The sequence below is a fragment of the Pseudonaja textilis genome, chromosome 8 (assembly GCF_049901715.1).
Source record: "Pseudonaja textilis isolate UNSWEBS1 chromosome 8, rPseTex1.2, whole genome shotgun sequence".
Taxonomy (NCBI): Eukaryota; Metazoa; Chordata; class Lepidosauria; order Squamata; family Elapidae; genus Pseudonaja; species Pseudonaja textilis.
The window spans coordinates 32,959,498-32,971,813 of record NC_141997.1 but is presented as its reverse complement, the minus strand read 5'-3'; positions in this window follow the sequence as shown (position 1 = coordinate 32,971,813).

The window sequence follows — 12,316 nt, the reverse complement described above, 5'->3', positions numbered from 1 at the left end:
TTCATCTTCACCCAATAAGGAGCTGCATAGGTGTTTTGAGAATCGCTGTGATGTTTGGGATAATCCACATTCTATTCTCAAGGTGTGTGACCTTGAAGACTGGCACAAACAGTTCCGTGCTTCCCTGGTCTTCGTCCAAGTGTCATTCCCCCCCCCCCACTCTATTTCCCATCGCATCTGCATACATGTTTATTGTCCATTTGTCTCCCTTGCTCCCTCCACCCTAGCTTTTGATGGCAGGATGCCAGCAAGGCATCAGGTTGAAGATGGCAGAACCGACAGTAACAGTTTGGCCACCCTGAGCAACTTTGGACCAGAGAAGAGAGAATTATAAACACCTGCATAATTTTCTATTTCTAAACTCCTGGAAACTAGATTTAGAAAAAATGAGAAGTGACATATTTTTATTCCAGTTAAAATATAAATTATACATAAGATATACATCTCTATCCAACAACAATGTTTATTTTTTAATCACAGATCAGCATAAAATACAAATGAAAATTACATCCAGTTCAATAATTCTAAACCTGTAAGTGATGAAGAATAATTAAAAGCTAGGATTGCTAATACAAGATGGTAACATTCAAGCACTAAAGTAGCTTTATAAAATTTATCGTATTGGTACTAAGAGTAAACTTAAAAGAGGTTACTGAAGGCCATAAAATGATATAAAAACAAGCAAAGATTAAAGAAAAAAGATTTTTTTAAGTATTCATGCCCACTACCCTTAATTATCTGTTTGCAAAGTTTAATTGTGACCTGGCAAAATCTAGCTATGTTGTATGTAACAAGTGGTTCTTTATCTGAGAGAAGGAAATCAAAAATAAAATTTTCATCATGACCTTATAATAAGTGTCAATAAAGGGAAGAAGAAAGTTTATCAACTGCACATGTAACAGAAGCAATGTAGAAGCACATGTGTGGTGATCTCAACAGCCTTCATGTTATACCTGGACATGTTTTTCTCCCTACATGTGAACTTTGGTAAATCTCCCATTAAGAACCGAAGAGGGTGAAATATCAAGTTAAAAAGTATGTTTGTTGAGCAGGAGAGACTAAATTAGTCAGGTATCCACCCACTTCCCACCTTGAATAGTTTGTGCTTAAGTTTTGATAGAATTTGACTGACCTTGTTCTGGAATTCTATATCTAGGACCTTTTCCCTAATGATTCTTTTAGTGCAAAGGAAGCAGTTGCTTAAGTGGCAAGCCATAATGGGTAAAGTCCCTCAGAACTGCCTGTTGCCATGGAGATCGAAACTGGTCTGTCAGGACAAATGGAGTCTACCCTGATGATGGGGCGAAGTGGCATTTGACCCAATATGCGAGTATTGACAGCCATGGTCTCAGCTTCTCACTTTGGGGTGACCTGCTTTCCTTCTGAGCATCACATTCGATGCACATCTGGCCTCTCGAAAAGGGGTTTGCAAAATTTTTATTTGGATGCCTTCAAATGATTTACAGGGAGGGAATGGTCCCTGCTGAGCACCACACAACATTTGGGCCCAGGGTTTCGTTGTAAAAAGTTTCAGAGCTGCCTGTGAGATACTCCTTATTCTGAGTCCTCCCCTAAAACTATTGGATTCCCTTGTGCTTGATCAATGTGCAGAGTCCATGCGACGGTGAGATGGGTGGCATATAAATTTAATAAATCTTCCTGGCACTTCCAGGCCAAAGCCCTCTCCCTGGAGATTTGAAGCTTTTAACTTTTAATCTCTATTTCCATCCCAGAAGTATTGCAAGTTAGCTTTAATATGGGAAAATCCTGGAATGTCTGAAAATTCTATGAAAAACTTTTCAAGAGAGATAGTGAAAGTTTTCAATAACATGCTCACTGAAGCTTTCAACCAAGCCACAAAAGTAGATGTTAGACCAGGGGTCCCCGAACTTGGCAATTTAAAGACTTATGGACTTCCACTCCCTAAGCTGGCTGGAGAATTCTGGGAGTTGAAGTCCACAAATCTTAAAGTTGCCAAGTATGGAGACCTCTACATTAGACTATAGTTTGCGATCCAGAACTGCGAGACCTATTTGAGTACCCCATAAAAGGAGGTCTAACTTAATATACTCATACATTGAGAGGCAATTGCTATGAAAGCAGAACAACCAAAGTTTGTTATGATCAAATTCCTGAAAGTTTTGCTGCCTAGTTTATCTCACAGGAAGCACAGTGATGGGTCTTTGGAGCAGTAATGATTGCCTGTTGCTGTTGAACTCACCACTTTCCTCCTCTTTGGAGAAAGAAACTATGTATTCTAATATCACATCTGTCTAACCTCATCTGCTGCCTTTAGCATCATGAGGAACACAATTTCATCATCAATTTTGAAGTCAAGGGTACTTTCAGATCAGGGGTGACCACAAGGCATGGTCAAAAAAACTCCAAATGACAGCTACAATGATGGAATTGAAGCTCTGCCAAACCACTGCTTCTAATCCACTGTTTCAAGTAGCAAATTATCTCCGATTCCTTCACAAACTGCTGGCACGTGGAGTCCTCACCAGTGTAGATGCCTGCTATCTCTTATTTGTATGATGCATCAAGAGAAAACATTTACAGATTCTTCACAGATTTGCAAACAGCCCTTTCACCAATCCAGCTTTTTTTGAATCCCTATGCTACAGAGTTTGGGATGTCATTTTCACTCTGCAAGTAGATCAGAAATAACTCCTGCATTTCTGGGCAATTGTAAGAATGCTAAATGAAATTCCATTTTAAGATATGCAATTCAGTTCCAAGACATGCAATTTGCTAAAGGGGCTTAGAGAGAGAGAAATTATTGAATTAGACATCTGCACACCGTTTTGTACTGTGTACCTTCCTGTCTCCTCATCCATTAGTGAAATTGACTTAAATGATCAGCATGGTAAATGGTCTGAATGACTTAGATGATATTAAAATTCCACTAATTAAACTAATTTTTGGATTCACCTACATTGCTTTTATCAAGGTCACTTGACAAAACAGTGAAGTTTATTAATGTTCTACTTCCCTCTTTATTGAATTTTCTCAGAAGGATTAGAAGGAAAACCAGATTTCTCCCCAATAATCCTCAATATTTTCTTTTCAATCCTCCTAGTCTATTTAACTCAGGATATTCCTACAGTGCCTTAGATACCACTCTACAATCCCACAAAAGCCACCTGAAGGTAATCTACGATTATATTTACTTCTGCCTCAAAACACTGAGAACAAAGAGCAAAGAAATTCATTTAATCACTGCCCTCTCTGAACTGAGACAGCTCCATGAGTAATAAAAATTCTCTCCATGGGGAAGAATGAAGAGGAAAATAAAAGGAATTTCTATCTCCCTGCCCATATCCTTATTTTATGTTGTGTTCATTTGTTTGATGGCATGCAACATATTCGAGTAATTTGTTTAAGCTAGCAGCTAAAAAAAACAAACTTATTTCCCTTTGAAACATGTAGTGCAGGTGAAAACTAGGAAGCAAAATGAAGAAAAAAAATTCCTACATAGGTAGTCCTCAACTTACAATCTTTTGTTTAGTGATGATTTGTAGTTACAACAGGTCTGAAAAAAACAACTTATGACCGTTTTTTACACTTATGACCGTTGTAGCAACTCCCTAGTCACGTGATCAAAATTTGGATGTGTTGGAAGAAAAATCCCATCCGCTTCCAAGCTGGGAGAAAGACTGTGTTCAAGGTATAGTTTGTTTAAGTATATAAACAATAAATATACTTAAGGATCCTAAACCTGTATCAGATTTTGAAACAGAATACATGTATCATTCATTCACTTACTCACTCATTCATTCATCACGGACTGTAGATATAGGAATGAAAATCCATAGTCCTCAGATATGGTTGAACTACAATTCCAAAAATTCTTCCTTACTAGCATTTTGGTTGGAAGTTTATTGGAAGTCGTAGTTCAACAACTATCGAAAGAGCTACAAGTAAACACCATTGATCTAAATAGTGAAAAACATCCAATTGTAAAACACACAGCAGGAAAGCTATAGTATAGACAAGAAATCTTTGACCAGCCTTCCTCAGTCTGAAGGTCTGCAGATATATGAGATTTCAATTTTCACAATTCCAAAGAAACACAGTTTTGCCACTGCTAGCTGAGAATTACGAGGATCAAAACACTGTAAATTTGGTAAGCGCCACCAAGTTAAAGAAGGATGTCCTAAGTAAAAGAACTTTATTCTAGCCTCATGGCAAAATTGTTCTCTTCTCCCATAGACATTTTCTTCTCCCATAGACATGTTTTCTTAAAATCTATTGTCCCTCATGTTCTCTAAAAATATCCTTGCTTCACCAGTGTTATTTGTCCGGTACACTTTTTTTTAAATTAAAGATATAAAATTGGTGAGATTATGTCCTTGCTTTTTCCCTTTGTGAAATTTGCAAATACATTTCATTCAGAATTAGTCCACAAAAGTCCCATGTTAATGTTGAAAATAAATATTTTATTAACAGAGAAAGTTATACGCTGTCTCTTTAGCTTTTTATTGCAAAGGCGGAAATTAATAACTCCAGACATGATATCTCTGAAAAGCAAATAGTCAAGTAGAAGTAATTTTTTTACCATAGCAAAAGTTCACATTTAAACCAAGTGAAGGGGAAGACAGCTTTAAAGTAGCATGTGGGTGATTTAAAAGCATACACAACAGTGGTGGGATTCTTTTTTTTATTTTTTTACTACTGGTTCTGTAGGCGTGGCTTGGTGGGCGTGGCAGGGGAAGGAGACTATAAAATGCCCATTCCCACCCCACTCCAGGGAAAGGGCACAGTGAAATTCCTATTCTCTCCCCACCCTACTAACCTGTTTTCCAGTTCTATTCTCCTGTGCAGGGCAACAAAAGAGAACCCAGCCGGGACTCAGGAGGCAGAGAATAGATTGGGGTGGGGCCAGTCAGAAATGGTATTCCAAACTACTCAAAATTTCCGCTACCGGTTCACCAAACTACTCAGAATTTCTGCTACTGGTTCTCCAGAAATGGTCAGAACCTGCTGAATACCACCTCTGATACACAATGCATTCAGTACAAACATGTTCCTCCAGGAAGATTTCTAGAAACTTAATTATGCCATTTAACTTTCCACTCACTGGCTTCAGACTGAAATTAGAAATAAAAGTTTGAAAAGAACCAAGTTTGAAGATGTCGCCTTGTAAAATCTCCACTTGCAAAATATATTTTCCTTACCCATAAGTTAGGGATGTCTATATGAAAAGAGCTCTGTTTTATTGTCCAAGTTAATAATGTTGCAATTTGGAGGATTTTTGATTATATACTTTTTTTTTAAAAAAAAAGGAAATAAATCTACCTTATTGAGGAGGCTTTTAAAATGTAAATTTGCCAATGTAAGCTTTTTAAAAATATAGCTAATCTATTACAGGTAGTCCTCAACTTATGACCTCAACTGAGCCCAAAATGTATGCTGTTAAGTGAGAAATTTGTTAAGTCAGTTTTGCCCCATTTCTTGCCTCATTTGTTAAGTGAATCAGTGCAATTGTTAAATGAGTAACACGGTTGTTAATTGAATCTGTTGTAGCCGCAAATGGTCACTAAACAAATTGTTGTAAGTTGAGGACTTACTGTACTGTAGTTAAGGTAGCTGAGCATATCCTTCCGAGTGCTATAGAAAGCCCCTTCATTTTCAAAGTCTCTTTGCTTGTAACATACAGGGGGACACTGGCATTTCAAAGCATAAAGAAAAACCAGACTCGTCATGCATTCATTGGACATTTTTTAAATCTCTCACTTAAGAATCAAGAGAGAAATTCAGCCACAATTCTATCTTCTTTAGTATGTATTAAAGTGACTAAACTTAGCATAGAAAACTGCCTTGAAGTGATAATACAGTAAACGATTTGGCAGTTGTTTTCACAGGGATACAAGGAGGGAGGAAAGAAGAGAGGAATAGATTCCCACAGTAAGTCTCACACATTCTAGAGATTCTAGTTCGGTTTCTCTCTGTAAGCAAATCATTCTCAGTACGACCTAGATCATTAAAAAGTCATTTGCCTGACAAACGATATGCTCCATATGGCTTGCACAAGTTGGCCAACATCAATTATTTTAATGCATTTGGATTTATGGAAAGGTATTCCTATCTTTACCCCAAAGGAAGATAGCCTTGCATGTAAGAACAATTTTGACTGAAAGGTGGAGTAGGAAGAAAAGAGCGATAAACATAGACAAAGCACTTTAAAAGGATGTCACTGAACTGCATCTATTCTAGCTCAGGAGTATATATTAAAACTCGATTTCATTGAAGGTCGCATCAGAGTTGTGTTTGACCTTAGGGGGGCATGGCCAGGGGGCATGGCCAGCTCAACGTCACTTGTGTTGGAGGCGCCTACGGTGGCCCAAGCGCTCTGCCAGTGAAAACGGAGCTTGGGATGCCTGTGGCCCTCCCAACCTTGGTTTTTGCTGACAGAGGCACTGCGGGCCGGTCCTTCACTGTTCCCAGGGCATCCCCGCAGGCCGGATCTAAGCACTCTGTGGGCCAAATCCTGACCACAGGCTTTGAGTTTGACATCGCTGTTCTAGCTGGTAGAATGGAGGCAACGGTTGGCTTGCAAAGTTTTGCTTGCATGCAGTGACTTGAGCATATTTAAGTAAAACTGGGCTCTGGATCCATTTGTGCTATATAATGGCTCAAATGTGTACAAATTGATACTGTGATGGTGAGATATTTGAGGAGGTACAATCTATCAATATCACTATGGGGAGATAATGCATTGTGAATGTTAATCAGTTTTCTTGGGTTTTTTTGGTCCAAACTGTCCAGATCAGCTTGTGTCCAGTTAATAATTCCTGCAGTCTATTGTATCTCAGGTATGGCCCAGATATTGATGGTTTGATGGTGTTTCCATGTTTCACTTCTGTCTTTATCAAGTTTCTCACTCCTTGTGTATTCTTTATTAATCACATTTTTAACTTGTCCATGCTTGATGTTATCCAACCATAAAATGCACAGATACTTGTAGGTTTCATTCTGATGGCTCCTGGTGCTTTAGCCATTCACCATTTCAATTTCACCAGTGTTTGTGATTTTTTCTCCCACTTTATTGTTCTTGTAGCACATGTCTCTAGGCCAAATTTCAATGCTATCTGTGCTAAAAATTATTATGTTGTTTGTCAATAACTGAATTGAAAATTGTTGATGACTTATTATTATTTATTCACAAAATATGAAGTCACAGCTGCCAGGTCTTTAACTGATGTGGGCCTTCAAGAAGAAATTGGACTACCATTTGTCAGAAATGGTGTAGGGTCTCCTGCTTAGGTGTGGGGGGGTTGGGCTAGATGACCTATAAGGTCCTTTCAAACTCTAATTATCTGTATCTTATTCTTCACAAAACTTAGGAAGTTATAATGTATCCTACCTTCATTTTGTACAACTCAAAGCATCATACTTAACTAATTCTCCCACCTCCTATTTTTCCTACAACAGCCACTCTGTGAGATGGATTGATCTGAGAAGGAGGGTCTAGCTCAAATTTATCCAGGTGCAGAGGACTAAAACTCACAGTCTCCTGGCATCTTTACCACTACACCAAACTGACTCTCACACAGCGTTCACATAACATATTTTGTTCTTCACAAAATGTAAGTGGCCTTTTTTTCTATACATCAAATGCTATTTGGAGAAAAAGAACCTTATCTTTCTAAAAAAGAAAAGAAACAACTTGTTTTTCTTATTGGGTAAATATGTCAACTACTGACAATACCAAATTTATCCTATTTATTGTCTGGGATTAGGTTAAATGGACATTTGCTCCTAAATACTTATTCTTTACATGCTCAAGTAAATGCCCATACAAGTTTTGACATTGCTTTTATCTGTCTTCTTTCTTTTTTTAATGCACATCCTAAAAGACCATAGCTAAAGGTAAAGGTGCCCCTTGCACATACGTGCTAGTTGTTTCCAGCTCTAGGGGGTGGTGTTCATCTCCGTTACAAAGCCGAAGAGCCAGCGCTGTCTGAAGATGTCTCTGTGGTCATGTGGCCAGCATGATTAAATGCTGAAGGCACATAGAACGCTGTTACCTTCCCACCAAAGGGGTCCCTATTTTTCTACTTGCATTTTTACATGCTTTTGAACTGCTGGGTTGGCAGAAGCTGGGACAAGTAATGGGAGCTCACTCCATTATACGGTGCTAGGGATTCGAACCACCAAACTGCTGACATTTCTGATCAACAAGCTCAGCGTCTTAGCCACTGAGCCACCAGGTCCCTATGAAGACCATGGAAGAACATAAATCCTGAAAGGAATTTTGTGAAAGAAATCGAATTCTGTCTTTTTTTATTCATAATGTCACAGTGTATTCCCGAGCTCAATGGTTATAAGATTGGGAAAAATCTAAGACAGTGAAGATGAAGGGAGAAGAAACTATCTTTTAAAATACTATAAATGAGAAATAATCATTGGTCAAGAACTATTTCAATAAACAGTGAACACCAAAAAGATAGTTTTTTTCCAAAATCATATAAGATGGGAAAGGGGGAGGGAGGGAGGGAGGGAAGGAGGGAGAGAGAATAAATTACATCTGCTTTCAGCCTCATATTAAAGTATCTGGCAGATTCTCCAGTAGGATTTATTATAAATTTAACTGGTAGAGATTGATCGTTATTTTTCCATATCTACAGAAAAGACATCCCAATTTGTTATAAATAGTCTATGTAGAACCTATTCAGGTTTTTTTCTGAATCAGTCCCTGCTATTGAGTTTGTCCAAAGCTGGCAGGCAACTAAAATGGAATTGTAATTAATGGAACACTTACACTTTTTCCATAGAAATTGGGAAAGGATTGTACATTGTAGCTCTGGCTACCACTATGAAAAAAGACAACAAGTAGGAACAGAGTTGAAAGAAAACCTGATTTTTTTATTTTCTCTCTCTCTCCCTTTCCACTTCTATTTCTCCTCTTCTTTTCTTTTGGTTTCCCCCTTTCTAAGAAAGTTTTAATTTAATTGCATCCTCCATCTTTTCTATTCCTGACATGGTTCCAAATTATTACAGGAAAAAAATAGCAGCCACCTTGACAAAAATTGGTAGAAGTTCTATCTTGCAGATGTTCTATAATGTTCTTTTTCACACATTTTCACAGATGCTCTAAAATACCATTCTTTTTCACACAGTTCTCCAGAAAACTTTCAAAAAACGAGGAGAAAAAGACCAAATGACCTTTTACTGTGTGAAGTAAAGGTTTCCCCTATTCAGTTATGTCTAACCTAAGGGGAGTTGTCTCATCTCAAATTCCTAACTGAGAGAGAGCTAGTGTTGTCCGAAGACTTTTCTGTGATCACGTGGCCAGTATGACTGCACTCCGAGGTGCACTGAATGGTGTTCCTTCCCGCCGAAGTGGTCTCTATTTATCTACTCGCATCTGCATGCTTTCAAACTGCTAGGTGTGCAGGAGCTGGCAAGTAATGGAAGCTCACCCTATGGTGTAGCGCTTGGGTTTCAAACAATCTGTCAGCTTTCCAGCTGACAGGCTCAATATCTTTAACCATTAAACCATCAGGTCCCATGCATCCTTCTATGAATCATTGTTTAATCTTCCAGATAGGGTGACAAAGTATTAACTTCCAGATTCCCTTGCAATGAAGCTTTTGAAGTCTTTTTAAAACACTTTGTTCATATGCATTTATTGTTATTATCAATGCCCATGGCTTCCCATGAGCATTGATTTTTTTTCCTAGTGGTTTTGTTGATGTATAGAAGAATTCATCGGGGGATAGCCACATCCTCATATAAAAGCTCAGTTTGTGTATTACTTTCACCCACAAGATGATTTGACTTTTAGACAACCTATTATATATAATTTACTAGGAAAGAAAGGGAATACATGAAGAGAAAGATAAGTTCTAATGGAGAGAGAGTGAGAGAGAAGAGATAACAGACAAAAAGAGAGGTGGCCAACACTCAAAGGTCTCAACAACACTGCAGAAGAGAACTAGATTCTCACTTGTGCCCCTTAAACTATCTCATCACCATGTCTGAGTGCCTCTATAGCCAGCCATGAATTGTAAAAAAAAATTCAGCCAGGTGGAAAATGTTCTTTGCCAGTCCTACATTAAAGAAAACACTGAAGAAACACTGAAGAAAACATTGGTGATAGTAGACAGCAAGGAAGAGGGATGGATTATTTTTCAAATCATTGTTAGAATTAATGATTCCATTTGGATTAAGATGCTCCATATATTGCTACTGAAGCCAAACAAACAAAACATAACTACACACCCTGTATTCACTAGGCTTCTATTCATTATGAAAATAGGACAGCAAATTATATCCTTTTGAAATGGAAGCATTACAGGGATAATTTACAATCCTTTTGATTGCCTTTTTTTTAAAAAGAAGAAAACGTCCCATATACTTTTAAATGCATTATCATTTTAAACCTCTAAGCCCTGAATGTGTGGTTTCTATTATTTTCTGAGAAATGTTTTTGTATATGTCCAATGCCCAAATTTAGATACAGTTGCTTGCTATGGACTTTGTAATTGTCAGAAATATTAAGGCTTTAATTGAATGCAAACCATAATGGTAAATTGCCTTAAATTGATTCACTTCTCGCTTCCACATTGTTCTGGCTCAGATGCAGTGCAAATCAGCTTGTCTATCATGGGTGATTGGTGTGCCGAAACATTCCATTACATAATGCTACTTGTTCTTTTCAGAAGTCTCTAATGGAAAATATACATATATAGAAATTACCTGTCCATCCAAATATTTGGATGATTTTTAAATACAATACTTTCAGAAGTGCCCAAAATGTTTTAAATTGTAGGTATTATCTTCAAACTCAATTCTTCCTTCTCCTCTTCTCTTCCCTCCTTTTGTCACATTAATTAATTAGTTGTTTATCTGGTAACAGGTTGGGGAGGATCCGAGAACTTACAAACAGTCCTTCAGATTTTACAACACAGAGGGTATTTAACAAAGAATCAAATAAATAATTGTAAACTCAGGGAGGCAATATACACTCTTGACCTGTTTCCCATAAGTGTTAAGAATTTTTTGGTCAGGCCTCTATGGCTTATTTCAGACACGTTCTCTCTCCAGCTACCAGCTAACCACGTTTTTGATCAGTGACTCGTAAAGTGAAATGAGCATGAATACATTCGGTAAAGGGTCCGGTTCATTGTCTTTATTTCTGTGTATAGATCAGAATTTCAGCTTTTCTTGAAACTCTGCTTGAATAATTGGCTCTTTCTTAATGTTATCTTGTGATGAACAGAGTCTGTTTAAAGAAACTGCTAGCATTCACTTAGGATAAGACCTTTTCAAAAGGATGTCCCTCGGAGGACCTGCCTGCGGAAAGAATACCAATTATCTTGGTTTCAGGAAGGAACAGGTCAATGACATTTTAGATAACAGCCACTATTAGTAAAAGCCCCTCCCCCAACCAATTCATTCATTGGGCTCAGTGGTGGGATTCAAAAAAATTTATTACCGGTTCTGTGGGCGTGGCTTGGTGGGCAGGGGAAGGATACTGTAAAATCTCCAGTCAGAAGTGGTACTTCCGGTTCTCTGGACTACTCAACATTTCCGCTACCGGTTCTCCAGAACCGTGCAGAACCTGCTGAATACCACCTCTGATTGGGCTATAGGTGCAATACAATACTATATAAAAGTCCATATCAGACTTATAACACTAACACCTTTCTCTATCACATACATGTAAATCAGTGGTGGAATTCAATTTTTTTTACTACTGGTTCTGTGGGCGTGGCTTGGTGGGCGTGGCTTGGTGGACATGGCGCAGGAAGAATACTGCAAAATCCCATTCCCTCCCCGCCCCACTAACCTGCTTTCCAACTTCATTCTCCTGTTCAGGGCAACAAAAGAAGGACCAGCTGATCAGATGGGACTCAGGAGGAAGAGAATAGATGGGGGCAGGGCCAATCGGAGGTGGTATTTGCCGGTTCTCTGAAGTACTCAAAATTTCCGCTACCGGTTCTCCAGAACTGGTCAGAACCCACTGAATGCCACCTCTAATGTAAATGCAGTTCTTCTTAGCTTACAGTAAGATTGCTCAAATTGTGTTCCATGGAACCTCAGGGTCCCACCAGAACTTAATAGGAAAGCAAAAATATTTTTTAAAAATGTTTATTCAAATACATACAGGGGTGTTAATAGCGGGTTTTCTAAAATACAATAGAAAGGATGAGATTTATTAACATTCAGGCAGTTTTTGTGTGCTCATGGCCTTGCCTCTATATTGTATTTGTTGCTTTGCTTCTTAGTTAGTGATTAGTTTAAAAAAAGATTGATTCTGAAAAAAAAATTGAAAACTCTCCAGGCTTAAGAAAAAAAGATAAAC